The sequence below is a fragment of the Panthera tigris genome, chromosome B1 (assembly GCF_018350195.1).
Source record: "Panthera tigris isolate Pti1 chromosome B1, P.tigris_Pti1_mat1.1, whole genome shotgun sequence".
Taxonomy (NCBI): Eukaryota; Metazoa; Chordata; class Mammalia; order Carnivora; family Felidae; genus Panthera; species Panthera tigris.
Window position 1 is genome coordinate 26,104,985 of NC_056663.1, and position 19,066 is coordinate 26,124,050.

The 19,066-nt window shown below is 43.7% G+C and overlaps 1 non-coding gene and 1 pseudogene across 1 annotated transcript; both read right to left on the bottom strand.

Annotated features, from left to right (window-relative positions):
- Positions 1-216: 216 nt before the first annotated feature.
- TRNAM-CAU lies at positions 217-289 on the bottom strand. Its single transcript has one exon. It is a non-coding gene; the product is annotated as a tRNA-Met (tRNA).
- Positions 290-17,212: 16,923 nt separating this feature from the next.
- LOC102960112 lies at positions 17,213-19,058 on the bottom strand (annotated as a pseudogene).
- Between the last annotated feature and the right edge of the window lie 8 nt (positions 19,059-19,066).

Sequence of the window (19,066 nt, forward strand, 5' to 3'; positions counted from 1 at the left end):
TCTCAGGAAAGTGGACAACTTCCTTTTGGGGATGGCTTGTGTTCCTTTTATTATGAATGAGATTGAATGGTCTGCCTGTGGACATAGGCAGTTACCCTTCCCTCTGTGGGGGGCATCCCTGTATCTGCTTGGCCACGTACAGGGCCTCTAAGCACCTTTGCTGAAAGTTTTCATTATTTTCTTGAAATACCCCTTTATAGCACAGCAAAACAGCTGTGCCCTCTCTGAGGCTCGAACTCAGGACCTTCAGATTATGAGACTGACGCGCTGCCCACTGCGCTAAGAGGGCTACAGTGCAATTTCTCAGCATGAGTAATGATGCCTCCTGAAGTGGTAAGCTCCTTAAAGAGAAAGGTGTCAGCTCATCTTCGTAGGTCAAGCCAATGATCGAGTGGATTTGGAATAGCATCAAAAATGTTCTTTTCCCACATCTCCTCCCACAGCAGTAGATTCCTAAGTAATCTAGAAGGTAACTCAGCAAATGATACATGTACTTTGGAAAAATGAAAAGACCTCATTATGTTCATTGTAGCCCATAAGCAGAGGAACCAAAATGTATTAGGCTTGTCTAAAAGAAGGGGTGTATAAGCCTATAGATATTAACAAAAATTAAGTACTTGTCAACTTTGGCACCAGAATCCCTTCTTCCTTGGGTATCGAAAGCTTTTTCATTCTGTAAAAACCAGAGTCAAGGTGCTAGACAGTGGAGTTCAGAAATTATCAAACAAAACTTCTGACTGAAACTAGAGCAATGAGCATACCTACCTGTGGCCGCTCGTCCGAAGCCTCATGATATAACAGTGAAAGGATTTTGAAAGACATAAGTGCAGAGCCCCCGGGGGGCTTAGTTAAGCGTCCAGCTCTTAGTTTTAGCTTTCAGCTCAGGTCAAGGTCTCGTGGTTTCTTTCTTTTTTTTTTTTTTTATAATTTTTTTTTAATGTTTATTTATTTTTGAGACAGAGACAGAGCATGAATGGGGGAGGGTCAGAGAGAGAGGGAGACACAGAATCTGAAACAGGCTCCAGGCTCAGAGCCATCAGCACAGAGCCTGACGCGGGGCTTGAACTCACGAACCGCAAGATCATGACCTGAGCCAAAGTCGGATGCCTAACCGACTGAGCCACCCAGGCGCCCCAAGGTCTCGTGGTTTCATAGGTTCGAGCTCTGGGTCAGGCTCTGCTGCCAGCGCAGAGCCTGCTTGGGGTCCTGTCTCTCCCACTCTCTCTGCCCCTCCCCCACTCACGCTGTCTGTCTCTCCCAAAATAAATAAACTTAAAAAAAAAAATGACGTAAGTGCAAAAGACAAAGGGAGAGGAGAGAGGACAAATAGCAACAAATCTGGAAGCTGGAAAGCAATGTCATGGAAACCCTGTCTTTGTGGAACCTCCCAGAAACTCAAGAGCTGGTGGCTCCAGATACTTCTGAAAGTAGAGGTGAAGATGGAGCTAAAGACAGAAAATCGGTCTAGTTAGTTTGCTGAAAAATGAGTGAGACCCTTAGGTGGCCTCCCTAAATCCAAGCACCAGGCATATTCTCCTGCCCTCACCGGGAGATGCCTGGAGGTGTCTTCTCTAAAAGGTAAAACAGAAGAAGGTCTCTGGACAAGAAACATCATGTCCACTGAAGGTGGGGAGCCACACTGAAAATGGGGCCACATACCAATGTCCCATGTAAAGCTTCTCTAGCCTTTCCCCTAGTTGGCTCCCAAAATACTGGGAGTCGGGATTGGACCTCAGCCTGAAAGTTCACTGTGTGTGGAGTATGACCAGCTCCAGAGAAGGAGGGCAAAACTAAGGGTACTAGCATCAGGAGTCTCCTCCAAGAAAATAGTGCAGCAAGATCATCCTACAAGGAAGACCACCCGTGAACACAGTGCTCTAGCAAACAGCTGTTTAGTACCTCATGCATAAACATGAGCAGAATGCAGGGATCACTAGACATTTGAGGAAATCATATAAAATAAAATACAAAGACTTAAACAAATCTGTATTTTTTAAACTTTTTTAATGTTTATTTATTTTTGAGAGACAGAGCACAAGCTGGGAAGGGGCAGAGAGAGAGGGAGACACAGAATTCCAAGCAGGCTCCAGGTTCTGAGCTGTCAGCACAGAGCCTGACATGAGGCTCGAACTCACAAACCATGAGATCATGGCCTGAGCGGAAGTCAGACACTTAACCAACTGAGCCACCCAGGCATCCCACACACCTGTATTTTAATTTTTTTTTTAATGTTTATTTATTTTTGAGACCGAGAGAGACAGAGCATGAACAGGGGAGGGTCAGAGAGAGGGAGACACAGAATCTGAAACAGGCTCCAGGCTCTGAGCTGTCAGCACAGAGCCTGACGCGGGGCTCGAACTCATGGACCGCGAGATCATGACCTGAGCCGAAGTCGGCCGCTTAACCGACTGAACCACCCAGGCGCCCCTTAAAGGAACTTAGAGGAAGCAAAGTTTAGATGGGGGTAAGAAAAAAGTATTTAATTTATATGAATATTCTCAGAGAGATAAGACAATATATTGGATCCATAAAGAAAGAATGGATGATATACAAAATGAGCATTTGGGACACATAATTGATTTCATTCATATAATAGTTACATAAGGCAATGAGACTGAATAATTATTACTGTGTATTGTGATGAATCTCACAAACATGATGTTGAATAAAAGAATCCAGACACACAAAAAAGTATATATTCTGTGATTCCACCTATATAATGTTCACCAAAAAAGTCTACAGTGATAAAAGCCAGCATGATGGTTACTCTTTAGAGAGAAGGTGTGGAGAAAGTCTTTTCAGTTTCTAATACAAAAATAAAAATAAAACAGGTTTTATACAAAGGATGGGGAATCACATTGATACTGAATTTCTAAACAGCAACTGCAAGGTAGAAGATAATAAAGCGATGCCCTCAAATTTCTGAGGGAAAGTGACCTCCGTATCCTGCTAAGTTATCAATTAATTGTGAAGTCACACTAAAGATATTTTCGAACATACAAGGTCTTTAAAGATTTACCTTCCTTTTACCTTTTTTCAGACAAGCAACCAGAAGCTCTCAGAAGCTAGATACACCAGAAATATGCCCAGGAAAAGGGATACAAGAGATCCAGGAAATAGATGCACCAATGGAAGAAAGAAGCAATGGTAAGTCCCAAGATGGCAGCCAAGAAGAAGTTTAAGGTGACAGGTATGCAGCAAGCCTAGAGAGCTAGCATACAGTGATGTCCTCATGATTAACTGACAGAATATAGAGGGGGAAGATTTACACAATTAGGGAAAGTTTAAGATTAAATATATGTATGTTAGATATGTACTATTGTATATATATTTATTAATTGTTTATGTATATTGTAACTAATATATTATGCACATTATGGAACAAAGTATAAATCAGACCGGATGAAAGAAAAATGAATATACATAAGAATTCTCTTATTTTCTTACCTCACCCTAGTCAGGATCTGACACCACCCACTGCACCCTTCACAGGAGGGATAACTTTCTTGTATTGGTTGATCAGATTAGCTGGGGGAGATGGGACCTTGAAGAAATAGGTCACGAGAAAGGTCAACATTGACAACTGGGAGAGAAGATCAAACACTGGTAGAGTCTTGCCGGGCACCACAAGCGGGGTTCTGGGTGGCCCCCACCAGCAAAAGGAGATCACCGTCCTTCATTGCCTGATAGCCAGCGTCTTGGCTGGTTGCACCATATATTTGCTTTGTGTGTGTGTGTGTGTGTGTGTGTGTGTGTGTGTGTGTGTGTGTGTCTTTCAGGCAGCAGGCAAAATCTGTCCTTTTGACTCCATCTTGAGTGGAATTCCTCTCAAAAGGTGTGGCTTGAGCATCAGAGAATCATAAACTCTTGGAAAAAGCAATTGCCTTTAAGACCATCTCAGTTACAGATCTCAGTTTACTGGTGAGAATAATTTATACTTCAGAATCTTGCTTACGTCTAGTTCTAAATCCACTTAACATAGCTACATTTTATGAATGCCCAAATGAAGGTACGAAAAGCAAATAGAAAGAATTTTTTTTTAATTTTTAAGTAATCTCTACACCTAACGTGGGGCTGGAATTTACAATCCTGAGATTAAGAGTCACATGCTCTACCAACTGAGCCAGACAGGTGCCCCGCATATATGAAGAAATCTGCTGTGTGTTTAATTTCTTGTCCTAATTGTCTCTCACTGCCTACCCATGCCACCAACTCTCCTGTTTGCCACTGTCCAGGATACAAGATTTCTCCTATCCATGAGTCTGCAGTTCCTATATAGGCTCTGGGCCGGAGCTGGGTGGGTTCTTCAGAAAACATCCTCTGAAATATGTCTGAAGAGCTTCACAGAGTCTTTGTTATCTAGTAAATAGGCCAAAAATCTGACTGCAGGCACGTTTTCCTTTTTTGTTCCATCAAAGGAAAATAGAGATGAAGACTTTTTATAAGTGCTTATGTCTCATTAGGATATTTTTAAAGTAAATAGCTTTAGTTATAAATGTTACAGGCAATCTGCCTAAAACAGAGGTATATTTAAGTGGCTAGATTTAATAAATTCCAGTTTACAAATTGAACTCATTGACCATAATTGCTTGCAACAGTTGGCCCTAAACAAAGAGATTAGCATAATTGCGATTGCAACTCCTATTAGCATTTATAAATATGATTAGAGCCAAGCATTGGGCTGAGTTGGAAAGATTCCACTGAAATTTCTCTCATGAAGACATGAGAAGCACATGTTCTCCACCAGGAGGCAGCATCATGATTAGGGGATGGGTCGGTTTGTGACCTTTAACCTCTCCATTTCCCACTTTCTCATCAGCAAAACACTGTGATTATTCAGTATGCACTGGAAAAGAGTACTGGTTGAGAAATTCCACTCAAGATGGAGTCAAAAGGACAGATTTTTGCCTGCTGCCTGAAAGACACACACACACACACACACACACACATACACACACACACAGACAAAAAGCAAATATATGGCGCAACCAGCCAAGATGCTGGCTATCAGGCAATGGAGGACGGTGATCTCTGAAAGACAGGAAATGCATTCAGAGAGCTCTGCTATTGCCCCAGCTTACTACCTTGAGAGAGCTTCTAAGCTGCAGCCTAGGAGGGGGAGCCTAAAGGAAGGCAGAGCCTGATGGATTCCTGGAGATGAAAAGATGCAGACGAGAATCCAGGGAGACCAGGCAGCTAGAACATACAGAATACCAGACAGGAGACCGTGGCACCAAGAGAGAATGCTGGAGATCTGGAGGGGGTCCCCTCGAAGATTCAGCAGAGTTCTCACCATTACACACATGCGAACATACTACCCGATGCCAGAGGAAGAAAGAATATGATAGGATCAGGTAAAGGCACATGGCATCCCCAAAGGGCCAAGAACATAGCCTGTTCCCGCAGTCGGCCGAGAAAAAAATCAGACGTTTCAGGACACTGGGCAGAGTACCCCTGAAGGTTGTGCCTCAGTAGTGAGAAATATTTAGACCCCGACCAAACACTGACTCAGATCCACCTCATAAATCAGAAAGTAGATCTGAAGAGCTCAAACTGTTTCTAAGTAATTTAATGGCATCCCAGAACAAAGCTCAAGAAGGGCTATAGGAAAACAAAATATCTCGCATCCAAAGAAAGTAATAACACAATGGCTGGCATCCAATCAAAAACTGCCAGACATTCAAAGTATAAGGAAAATGTAACCCATAATGGGAATAATCCATCAAAACTGACACAGAACTGACATAGATATTAGATTAGCTATTAGACAAGAATATTAAAACAGTTATTATAACTGTGATTCAGATATTAACAAGGTTAAGTACAGACATAAAGAATGTTTTCAGAAAAGCACACCCAAATTGAACTACAGATGAAAACTGCAATATCTGAAATGACGAACTGATGGAATTAATAGATAAAACATTGCATAAGAAGACATTAGTAAGCTTGGAAACATGGCAATAGAAACTATGCAAAATAAAACCCAAAACGAAAAAAATCTGAAAAAAAAATTAAGGGTATCAAGTGGCTTAAGGTATGTGTAATTGGAGTTGCCAAAGGAAAGCAGAGAGAAAGAGAGATGATGGGACAAATATTTGAAGAAATAAGACCAAAAATATTCTCGATCAAATTAAACTTGTGAACCAATGTCTTTATTCCTATTTTTTGCCATCTTTTGGATTGATTTTTTGTATGTGTGCTTCCTGTATCTTGGTGTCTTGTCTTTTTTCATATGGGTAGAGGTTTTTGTAGTTCTTCATTTGTCAGGTAATTTTGTTTCTCATCCTGAACGTTTTAAGTATTATGCTATGAGGTGATCTTATTGATTGATATCTGCTAGTTTGACAATACTTAGAATTCCGGGCTCCTCCCCAATGTGCCTGCTGACTTATTTTTCAGAGTTCCCAAATAGCTGTTCTTGTATTCTGTCCAGGTTTTATAGTTGAGTTTAGTAGTAAATAAAGGGAGATGTGTGTTAATTTCACATGATCCATAGACTTCTATAATAGGCCCCAAGATTCCTAACCCAATGTAGATGCCCTTTATAATCTCCCCCGCCCCTTAACTATGAGCAGGATTCATAAATATGATGGAATATCACTCCCATGAGTAATATTTTATGATTTTTTGAATTTTGGTGTAGTCCCATAATTCTTTGTATTTCTTTTTTAAGTAAACTCTGGGCCCAACATGGGGCTTGAACTCACAACCCCAAGATCAAGAGTCACATGCTCTACTGACTGAGCTATCCAGGGTCTCAGATTATGTTACTTTATGGCAGTAGGGATCTTGCAAATGTAATTAAGGTCCCTAATCAGTTGACTTTAAATGAATCAAAAGAGACAATTAGATCAGGATGTTCCTGATCTAATTAGAAGAGCACTTAAAAGTTGTCAAAGAGATTCAAAGCCAGATAGATTCTCTGGCTAACCTTGAAGATGCAGGTAGAATGTGGCTGAATTCTGCAGCTGCAAGGATATGAATTCTGCCAACAGCCATATGAACTTGAAAGAAGACTTCAAGCCTCAGATGAGACCTCAACCCCAGCCGAAACTTTAAGTGCAGTCTTGTGAGACCCTGAACAGAGAACTCAGTTGAGCCCTGCTTGGATTTGTGACTTACAGAAACTGTGACACAGTCCATAGTTTGCTTTAAGCCTCTGTGTTTGCCATCATTGTTACACTGCAAATATCTAATATACTTTCTCTTACCGGGAACAGCATTGGAAACGAAGTGTAGGTACAAATGTTATTCTAAAAGTGCTGATTATTTCTCAATATGTTTGTTTGTTTGTTTGTTTTTTTTAACAAAGCTCTTTGTTGGATTTTCCTTCCTCTGAATTCCCGGTATAGTATTAGAGGGATATCTCTACATTTCAGCTCTTTCTGGCAGAGTTCTATGTAGCAACTCATCTCTGTGCAATCATAAGCTGCTTTATTACTTTTGTTTCCTTGGCACCTCTCGGTTCATCAAGTTCACTGAGTTTTAGGCAAGAAAAGTTAATCTTACTGTATGACTTTATTAATTATTACATGAATCACCCAACAGGGACAAATAGCGAACCTGGTATAATTAGTAACCTAGAAGAAGTAACCGTTTATAGCCACCCATCAGATAGGCCAAGTGAAAGTCACCATGAACTGACAGGTTCCCCCACTCCCCAAATTCGACAGTTGTCAAAAGAAAGCATGATCTCCTGGTGAGAGATGAGTCATGTCATACCCATCTAATCCACATATGGGGACATGGGACACATAGAAGCAAGAGAGCCTATCTTCTGAGAAAAACCAAAAAACGAAAAACCTCTACTCACATATTTGGAAAACACTAAATACAAACAAGCCCCTCTTAGAGATTCACAACACTTAATAAAGTCAATCCAGGTTTGTACAGTAAAGAAACCTATTTAAATTGGTTTATGCCAGAATTTCCCAAACTTATTAGCTATGTATCCTGTCCAGGTTTTATAGTTGAGTTCGCTGGGGGGCAAACGGGTGCGTGTTTAATTCCCATGGCAGACAGAATCATTTCTTTGGCACACCTATTAATCCCTAGAAATTCAAACTTTTTTGCACGGGAAATGTGGATCTACAGATTTAGTTTAATTGTGTGTTTATTTATCCTGTCCCCTCTTTCTGATGATATTCCACACTAGGCCAAGTGTTGATAACATGTGAATTGATGAGAAAAATTCCCAGCATAACTACTCTCAAATAGAAATTGCCGCCCCAACCTCACCTCAAGCTAATGTAAAGCACTAAATGCTCCTGAGATAAAACACATCCTCTGTGACTCAGAAATTTCAGGCATCACTGATCAGTTGTGACTTTCACACCAAATTCAACAGACATTGGTTCAGCACCTACTTTGTGCTAGGCTCAGTGCATTTACTGGCATGCCAGCAGCACGTTGGCTTTGCAAGTTCACAGAAGATGTAGCCATAACTCAGCCCCCAGAGGCTTTCCCCAGAGGGGAAAGAAAATGAGCAGCCAGGCTTGAAGGTGACATTCAGCCCCAGTACAGAGAACCTCAAGCAAGATAGTGGGGTGAGAGTTGCCCTGACTGCCCAAACAGGGCCCTGGATGGGACTGGATGGGATAGAGAACTCATGCCCAAAGAGCAAAGCCAACTTACGGCAGATACTAGGTTACACCAACCCCTGAAGGAAATTTCTTCAAATTAAGAGGGGGAAAAAAAAAGAATAGGAAAGAGAGAATGGAAAGAATAAATTACTTCCCATTTTGCATTGATTCCAAGATGCGCATTTTTTTCATACATTAACATCTCTACAGCTTGACATTGGAATGTATCTTCTGATCCAAAACATCTTACAATTGCTGTCCTCCGGTGTCAACGTGACTTGCATGTGCCAACTCGTTCACAGCTGTTGCTGTTGTCATCACGTCGGTGGGATTATGTGTATTGTTGGTACTACATGTGCAGGGCTTAATTGCCGTGTAAAATGTCTTCAGAAAGATTACACCACGATTCGGTCCCGAAAGGAAAACTTACGAGGCGACAGAGCAGTGAGGCATATGTTTGTTATTTGTGAAGTGAATGTTCATTACAGAAGAAATGCTTGCAGTTCCGTTATTTCTTACAAAACCAACCGAGTGCTTTACATTTGCTTCGGAGACTGTGGTCCACGATCGAGCAGCATCACCTGGGAGGTCGTTAGAAATGCCGAATCTTTGGCTCTACCCTAAACCTACTGAATCGGGAGCTGGGTTTTAGCAAAATCCCCAGGTGACTGCGCGTCAGAGTTTGAGAACTGCTTTAAAGGACATAATGTGAAGCTAAATTACACTGAATTATTGAGATGCATGCAAAGCAATGCTCGTCGAAAGCCAAGCAGCACAGCTGAAGACGGGGAGACTGTCAGGTGGTGCAGAATCGATGAAAGAAATTTCAACACGAGAGGCCCATGTGACCATTTCGCTCACAGGCAGGGCTGTCATGACACAGTGTCACAGCCTCGGCAGTTTTTTTTCTCTCTTTGGGGTACATAAAGGAATGATATGACTTAAAATGGAGGGCATTTTAGATTCGATTAAAGGTGGCAAAGAATGCTTTTCCAGGGCCATGCAAGAAATTAACATAAAGGGGCGGCTCAGTCAGTCAAGCCTCCGACTCTTGACTTCGGCTCAGGTCATGATCTTGCGGTTCGCAGACAGTGCAGAGCCTGCTTGGGATTCTCTCTCTCTCCTTCTCTTTCTGCCCCTCCCCCCTCTCAAAATAAATGAAAATAAACTTAAAAAAAATTTTTTTTAATTTAAAATAAAGGCATTGCCCTCAGTGAGGGGGAACTAGCAGTCAGCAGAACAGGGATAATGGAGCTGGAAATCTGAGAGAATTAAGGACACCAAGAAACTTTTAAGCCCCCTGAACCTGGCTCGGGGAAGGGAGGGCCTGAGGTCCCTGGGGTGCTGCTGGGCATGAGCCATCCTGTCTGCACGCGGCTGTAGCTGTGGGCTCCAGGGCTGCGAAGGACCCTCCAACCAATGACAAAAATGACATTTGACACCTTAGCCTTTCAAGTAATTTTTATATCCACTAGTTTGTATTTTTTCTTTAATAGCTGGTAGTGTGTTTTATCATCTCACCGAGTCTCACAGCAATCCCTGGGGAGATGTGGCATGAGCTGGAATTCTGAAGTTTGGGGTGATACTGTCCTTTCCATGGCAGAGATGAGGAAAATGGGTCCACAATTGCCCTGCTGGTAAATAGCAGAACTGGGATTAGAACCTCAGGCTTCTGACTATACTTTGAAAACTCTAACAGGTGGGGTGCCTGGGTGGCTCAGTTGGTTAAACCTCTGACTCTTGACTTTGGCTCAGGTCATGATCTCGTGGTTTGTGAGGTCGAGCCCTGCATCGGGCTCTGCTCTGACACCTCAGAGCCTGCATGGGCTTCTCTCTCTCTCTCTGCCCCTCCCCTGTTCGTGCTCTCAAAATAAAGAAATAAAACTTAAAAAAAAAATTCTAACAGGAAAACAGGTATTATTAGCATTTTGTGCAAGGAAAAAACAGGTCTCCAAAAGTTCAAGGGACTCGCCCACGCATGGCACTGTGACAGTGTGGGGACTACAGCCTAGTTATCCTGGCATCTAACTCGCTGCTCTTTCTTCTGTTCCTGACTCCTTGGCAAAAGCTGCTTAGTTATTAGTGATTTGAAGAGCTTTCTGTTATGGCTGTAAAGTAAATCGCTTAGCGGCTATGTTAACTTTACTGAAGACAATAGGTATGATTTGAAAATACTGAGGGTAGTCACCAGGGAGGTGTGTCACTCACGGGGACCTTTGAAAGCACTTAGTGCCAGGAGTGTTGTGGGTGCAGAGTCTGCACCTGCCACATCTTTGATCCCCTGCAGCTTCTATATGGTTTTTGTTTTTAATTTTTGAGAGAGAGAGCATGAGCAGGGTTGGAGCAGAGAGAGAGAGAGAGAGAGAGGGAGACAGACAGACAGAGGAGCCGAAGCAGGCTCTCTGCTGATAGCAGGGAGCCCAATGTGGGGCTTGAACTCACGAACTACGAGATAAGACGGGAGCCAAAGTCGGATGCTTAACTGACTAAGCCACCTGGCGTATGTATGTATGTATGTATGTATTTGCCTATGGAGGTCCAGTCGCTCTGGAGCCATCTTTTCAAAAGGCTACTTGTAGATCTTCTATTGATACTGCACTTTTGTTGAAAATCAGTGGGGTATATTCGTGTGTATCAGTTTCTGCATTCTCTCTCCTCTTGCAGTGATCTATACGTCTATCCACTGCCCTTACTACAGTTTTGCTTACTGTAGCTATCAAGCGTGTCTCAAATTTAGGTAGGTTGATTCCTCCCACTTTATCCTTTTTCAAAGTTGTTTTCAATATTTTCATTCCTTTTCTGTGTGAATTTTAGAATAATTTTGTCATCTACAAAAGTATCTTGCTAGGAGTTTGTTAGGAATTATGTCGAACCTGTAAGTCAATTTGGAGATATACACACCTTTACCAAATTCCATCTTCCAATTTGTGAACACAGTATATCTCTCCATTTATTTCTACCTTCTTTGCCTTTTTATTAGTACCTGTTGCTTTTCACATACAAGTCTTGTACATATTTTGCTAGATTTCTACCTGTTTTTCTGTCTCTCTCTCTCCCTCCCTTTTAGCAAATGGTAAAGTAGTGTGTACTTTAGCAAGTAGTGTGTTTTTAATGTCAGTGCCCCCTTGTCCATCTTTAGTACACAGAGATAAAATTGCTTTTTGTATTGTGATCTTATATCTTGTAGCCTTGCTAAGTACACTCATAAGTTTTAGGAGTATTTTTTAGATGTGGGGAGATTTTCTATGCGAGATGTTCTAGCACCACGTTGAGTAAGTCATGAAAGTGAACATTCTTGCTTCATTGTTTCTTTCCTTCTGATTTCCCAAGTTCTATCGTTTTGTCATTTCTTTCATGTTTGGAGAACTTCCTTCAGCCATTCTCTGAGGGTAAGTCTGAATTTATTTTACAAAAATCAAAGCAGAGGTATAGTCCTTTCTTTACGTATTGTCTGTAGCTCCTTCACCACTCTAGTGGCACAGTTGAGTAATTGGAGGCAATGTTTGTCGAACCCTCTTCCACTCCGTGCATTGGCCCAGATTGCAGACTTTGAGGGCCTCTGTGCAAGGCATTCCATTTCTTCACAGAAATACTCCATGCCCCTAACACTTCTTCCATTCCCACATTTGCCAAGCCGGAAAGTTTCTTGCAACTCCCCGAACACCCCCTATCTTGGAATGGAGGAAGAGAGAGATTACTGCACAATCTTTGCTCAGGTAACCTCACTTCCTGCATCCTGGGGGTCATGCCCGGGCCTCAAAGAGCGCACTCGCTAATCCCCTCTGCGGTGGGCTGACAACTGGTTTCCCAAAGATGTCAGGTCCTCATCTCTGGAACCCACAAAGGTCACCTTATTTGGCAAGTCTTTGCAGATGTGATTAAGGACCATGAGATGGAGAGATCTCATGGAGGGATTATCTGGGTGGGCCCTACATACAAACACACATTTCCGTATTAGAGAGAGGCAGAGAGAGAGTCTGCACACAGAGGAGAAAAAGGCAATGTGACCCTGAGGCAGAGTGGCCTGGAGTGGTGTTGCCACCAGCCAAAGAATGGAGAACAGCCCTGCCAGATTTCAGGCTTCCAGCTTTCAGACTGTAAGGCAATAAACCTCTGTGGTAATTGGTTGTGGCCGGTACAGGGGATTAATAAACCCTTCTATGACTTATCTATGCAGAGACTATAGATTACGTTTTTAATGTAAATTGATCTGTTGTCAGCTCAATGAATGAGAGGAGGCAGTCACTGATGTTTCTCCCCGCCATTTTTTTTTTTTTTTTTTTTTTTTTTTTTTTACCAACACTCTACTTCCAGGGTGCAATAGGGAAGTATAGGAAGCTAACACATTCTATGGCACCTTATCCTGAGAGGTTAGTAGGGTTTGTTCTCATTTTTACAGGCAGGGTAGTGGTGGCTCAGAGTTTAAGTCACTTAAGTAACAAAAGTGACGAGGCCCCTGAAAGACTTGCGCTGGTATTTAGACCCCGATCTCAAGCCATGTCTCAAGGACGACACTCTGTCCCTTTTAAGGAAGCGCACATCGATATAGGCACAATTGGTACATCACTGCCCATTTTCTTCATCCGTCTCCTCTCCTCCCCAATTTTGTGACAAAAGACTGCATCTTGGTACAGTGCGTTTTACTCCCTGAGATTTGCCGACACCTGCTGACAAATGGAAGAATAGCATAGGGTAAAGAAGGTTTTGTGAAAAGGCGACCGAGCAGCTGTGCAAAGCCAGAGGCCAGAGGTGGACGTAAACTTCACCGAAGAAGACAATGAAGATAAAAGCAGAGAGCACTAGAAAAGTCACCAGGAGCTCTGAGCCCGCCCACTGGTCTCAGGCCAAGCAGTTAGAGCCACAGGACTCCCAGTTGTGCCAGATAAACACTGTATTACCTGTGGGATGGTCTGACGCGAAGTCTCGGGGTTTCTGTGTCCTGGGCAGCATGGAATAGATGATTAGTTTCTTGCAAGACAAGTACTAAACTCACTGAGTAACCCTGGGCAAATTACTGCAGTCCCTTGCCTCTGCTTTCCTGTAGCACGCATATGAGACACATTCTAGAGTTATCCTAACTAAATTCTTAATGATACAAGGCACGTTTAGATTAAGAACAACCATAGACATAAACACACAAACACCACCCCATTTACATTTGGGTCTAAAGACAACCACTATGTCTGGCTTTTAAGACAATGAAATACCACTTCACTCCATTAGGTGGAGCCAAAAGATCAGTCGAAGCATATCTTGGGCCTTGACAAGTATTTTCCAGCAACAATCATATTTGGTGGGATCAGTGAACAAGGTTTTACGAAGCCCATATCCATCCTCATTTGTAGGCGCCCCACATCGATCATCCTTTTAGGCATAACTTTCGCCTCCACCAAGTCACCCCCTGTATATAGATGGGAGTGCGGACCACCCACGCCTTGCCTCCCTCCTGGTTATTCTCACCAAGTACATCTCTCTCTAATCTCATCCCTAAAATTGACAAATCATGGTATCAAAATACCAAAATATTCCACCTCGTAGATGCTACTTCTACCTCAACCGTGGTGACCTAACAGAGTCAGTCACTCAATCAAGGAAAGAAACTAATGTTTCTTGAGTACCTGCTGTATTTCAGGCATTTTCACATGCCATCCACAGATGAACGGATAAGCAAAATGAGCTATATGCATACAGTGGAATACTATTCATAAAAAGGAATGAAATTGTGATAAGTGCTACAGCATGGGTGAACCTTGCAAACGTTATGTTCCGTGAAATAAGCTAGACACAGAGAACGAATATTATACGACTTCACTTATAGGAGGTACCTGGAATAGGCAACCTCATAGAGACAGGAAGTAGAAGAGAGGTAACCTGGGATCGGGGTGGGGGGAATTATTGTTTAATTGGTACAGAGTTGTGGCAGGATGATGAGAACTCTGGAGAGAGAGCGGTTGAACAACACTGCGAATGTACTTAATGCCCCTGAATTGTACACTTATGAATGGTTAAAATGATCAATATCATATTATGTATATTAAACACATGTATATATTTACACAATTTTTAAAAATGTCTGTTTATGTGCCTACCTCACCTACTAGATTACACCTTCCCAAAGGACCAGATTTCACTCATTTTGAGATCCTCACCCCCTAGCCTAGACCCTAACACGTGGAGACCACAATAAAGGGCAGCAAAATAAAAATATACAAAGAGAAGTCAGAGGTTTTAAGTTTATTCCCCCAAAATAAAGGATAGGAGGAGACAAATCTACTGAATGCTTACTGTTTATCGGCATTTTAAAAGTTTCACTCATCCCACACAAGTGTCATGAGCATGTCCTCTGTGTGTCATGTAGAATATGGATTTCTCTGTCCGTTCTGTGGATTGGAAACATACCATCGTCACACTGTCACATAAAGAGAGAAGTGCCAGGTATAGTGTCAGATGGGGCTGTGTTCTGAGAAGAGGGTGAAATGAGGTAATGGAAAGCGTTGAAATGGGGTGGAAGGTCCTTCCTGCCAGGCACGTCAGGACAGTCTCTGAGCAGGAACCATCGAAGACCTACATCGTGAGGAGAGAGCACACGACAGTCTCGGGGAGAGAGTTCCTGGCAGAGAAGAGAAGTGCAGAGGTGCTAAGGAAGGAAGAAGCATGACATGCGAGGGAGACAGACAGGTGGCCACTGAAGCTGGGTCTGGATGGATGAGGAGGAAATGTTAAAGATTCAGGTGGAGACCAAGACGGGTGCCGGGTCGTGTCAGAACTACAGGCCAGGCCAAGGACTTCGTATTCCATTCTGGCGGCAGTAAGAGCTACTGGGAGGCTTCAAGCAGGAGAGTGACGTCATCTGATTCTCGCTTTCTGTGTGGATAATGGACTCTCGGGTGACCAGCCACCAGGCAGACACCAGGTGGAGTCATGATGGTGTTTGGCATTACAGTTTTAGCCACGGAGATGATGGGAAGTGGTTGGATTCAAGATACATTCTGGAAGCAACCCTGATACAACTTGGATGGGTCGGACATGGAAAGGGACAGAATGGAGTCCAGGATGGCTTCTAGGTTCTTTCCCCAGCAACTCGATGGAAGGGACACCAATGGAGTCAGAAGAGGAAGACTCGTGGAGGGCGATGAAGACTGGCAGAGGTTCAGTGGGGCTCTGGGTTATGTTAAGGTTGAAGTATCCTATTGACCTCCGGGTGGACGTGGCCACATGTAATTCCCAGGGTAAGGCGACGGACCAAGAGTCGTTGGCATATGCGTGAGATGACCTGATGGCCTAGGCAGGGAGGGGAGGACAGGAGAAGGCTGTCCCCGAGCGGGGGCCTGGAGTACTTCTCCCACTTAGAAGTCCACAAGGAGAAGAAAACTACAGAGACACGAAAAAGGACTGTGCAGTGAGGGGAATTCCAGACAACTGTGAAGTCCTAGAAGCCTGGAGAAACATGTTGTCAGAAGGGCAGAGCGCTCAGCTGGGAAATGTTGCTCTGAGGACAGAAGGCTGAGCATGAGGTAGCAGATGGAAGTCACTGGTGAACTTCATGGGGGCTGTGCCTGCAGAATTCCAGGGACAGAGAACTGACTGGAATAGGGTGGGAAAGGACCCGGGTGAGAGCGCAGGTGCGGTGGCAACTCTTTTGAGACTTACCCTGGTAGGAGGCCAAGTCCTGGGCCAGTCTCTGAAAGGAGAGGTGGGTGGGATCAGAGGACGAAAAAAAGATGGTGGTGTGTACCGGTCTAGCACAGTTGCCATCGTGTAGTGCATATATCCGTAATGCCGATGTCATTGTCTTCGTTTAATGCATGAGAAAACTCAAAGCAGGAAAGTTTATTTCCCACCCGCCAAAATTTTTTTTTAATTGTTTATTTTTGACACACACAGAGAGAGAAAGAGCATGAGCGGGCTCATGCCCCAGGAGGGGCAGAGAGACAGGGAGACACAGAATCAAAAGCAGGCTCCAGGCTCTGAGCTGTCAGCACAGAACCCAACGCGGGGCTCGAACTCACAGATCGTGAGATTATGACCTGAGCCGAAGTCAGACACTCAACCAACTGAGCCACCCAGGCGCCCCTACCCACCAAAATTTTTAAATGAACAAACAGCAAATGCTAGTATTATACAAGACCCAAATTATTTCCTCTAGATCCAGTCACCTCCCATCAAAATACAAAAAAAACAAAGGTTAAGTACCTTTGTTTTCCTGTTTAGCACAATGACACGGTTGAATGCCAAGCAGTGTAAATGGCTGTATTTTTTATATTCCTGTTATTTGTTGACGAGGAACCATTCATTAAATACAGAAAGGTTTTTGTCACATTTTAATCACTATCCCTTGTTTGGTTTACAAGCTGGCAGTCCCCCCCCCCCCCCCCCCCAGCTTTACCTCTCAAATCTTTTATAGGAAACAACACAAGTTTTTAAGGCATCAGAAATTTCTTGTTGAAGTCCACCTGGGTGGCTCAGCCGGTTACGCATCTGACTCTTGATCTCAGCTCAGGTCTTGATCTCAGGGTCATGGGTTCAAGCCCCACACTGGGCTCCATTGCTGTTTTAATTCGTAAAAGTAGTGATCTTCATTCCACTCAAGATTTCAAGGCTCACACAGTCAAATGTTGCCTTAAGAGTTATTTATTCGTGTGTTTATATAGCAGCCTCTGTATAGCAGGTAAGGTATTAGATGCAGCAGGAGGTAGACACAAGTTCACGGTGCTCCTGCAGAATTGGGAAGGAGGTGCCTCAGGAGCACCTCTGAGAACGAGCCAGAGAGTCTGCCAAGGCTTCAGTGGCACAGTTCGGAACACCTCCTTCCCAGAGAGCCGTGGATCACGTCCACCGCTCCCAAAGGCTAAGCCCAAAAACTTCCTGTTGGCATTTGCACCACATAAAGCACCCGGTACTTCTGGCATCATCTGCTTGCTGGGCTATGAGATCCAGCTGGCTTTCTAGGGGACTGGAAACTTTTATTTTACGATCCCCATTATAGATCTCAACTCTGCCAGCTATTTCCTCAGGCAGGGCAGCCGCCTGATCAATGTGGACATCAACATCTTTTTCTGGCAGTGATTTTGTACATAGGAATCGCTTTCTGCACCGCGGCCTTTACCGGAGGGAAATCCTGTTTCCTGCAGCGAACGATCATTCGGAGCGCCGACAATTGGTACAAACCTGGAGGACTGGGCCGTCCAGGATCACCCGGTGCCTGGTTGTATCCTTTACCACTTTGCCGAGTCTCTGTTTTGCTCCATTCAGCAGGTCTGTAATTAGGTCACCTCTCACTCTGAGGACTTTGAGCCTAGCTTGATTCATTAAATTAGACATTGGAATTTTCGTCTGCTGCTCAGTCTGCTTTTCTTTCTTCTCACAGTAGTCCATCCTTTTCAGTCTTTGGGTTTGCGCAAGACGACCTTTCTCAATGTTGAGCTCTTCCTTTGCATCAATTTCTTCTGCTTTCTCATCAGCTTCTTGTTCAATAAAAGCCATCACATGCTTAATCTGCTTCTGCACATCAGCATCACTGAGGGCCACTGGCTGGAGAAGAGGTTAGAAGGAGGCGGTGGAAGGAAGGGCTAAATGGTTTTAATTTTGGATAACAAACGTAATCGGTCCTTCTTGGGAAAACGCCACAAACTGTCAGTGCTGGAATGCCACCTGACCGTGGCTCCCAGATGGGGTCCCTCTCTGATGCTGTCCTCTGGTCGGTGCACAGCCCCGATTGCTCCATTCAACCTGCTAGCATGCGTCTCGGTCATATTCAGCAGAGATAGGGTGTGATTGCCAGGAGTCACTTTCCACAACTGCCACTCAGAGACCGATTTCAACCCACGTCCATTTTGCCAACTCCATCCAAAGCAGCATACAGAGGGCCGGGTTGGTTGGCAATGTGTTTCTGAGGCATTCCCGTGCTGCTCTGGCACCCTGGGGACTTTCTCACTCCCCTGCTCCTTTCTCTGCCTCTGCTCTATCCTGAAGTGTTTTTCTTCCAGCTCAAGTCAAATGGTTGACATTTATAAAGATTCTAGGAGGGATACCCTACATAATTCAGGGCCAACAATGGATGAAATAAATCCCTTGTGTCTTGGTGGGGGATCTGATGCCCAGCGGTAGAGCAGACAGAACGGGCCCCCACAAGAAGGCAGGCTTCAGAGGCAACCTTAGATTTCTTCGCAAACAAGAAATTCTGCTTCCAAGTGGACTGGAAACGTGATTGATTATTGCTATGGGTTGAATTGTGTCCCCCCCTCACCCGACAAAAAAAGATATGTTGAAGTCTTAACCCTCAGTATCTCAAAATGTGACCTTCTTTAAAAATGGGTCCTTGCAGGTGTAATTAACTGCGTTAAGATGAAGTCATACCAGAGAAGGATTGGCCCTTAATGCAATATGACCGGTGCCCTTATAAAAGGTGGGAAATTTGTGCACGTACACACAGGGAGAAAGCCACGTGATGATGGACGTAGAGACTGGAGTCATGCTGTCAG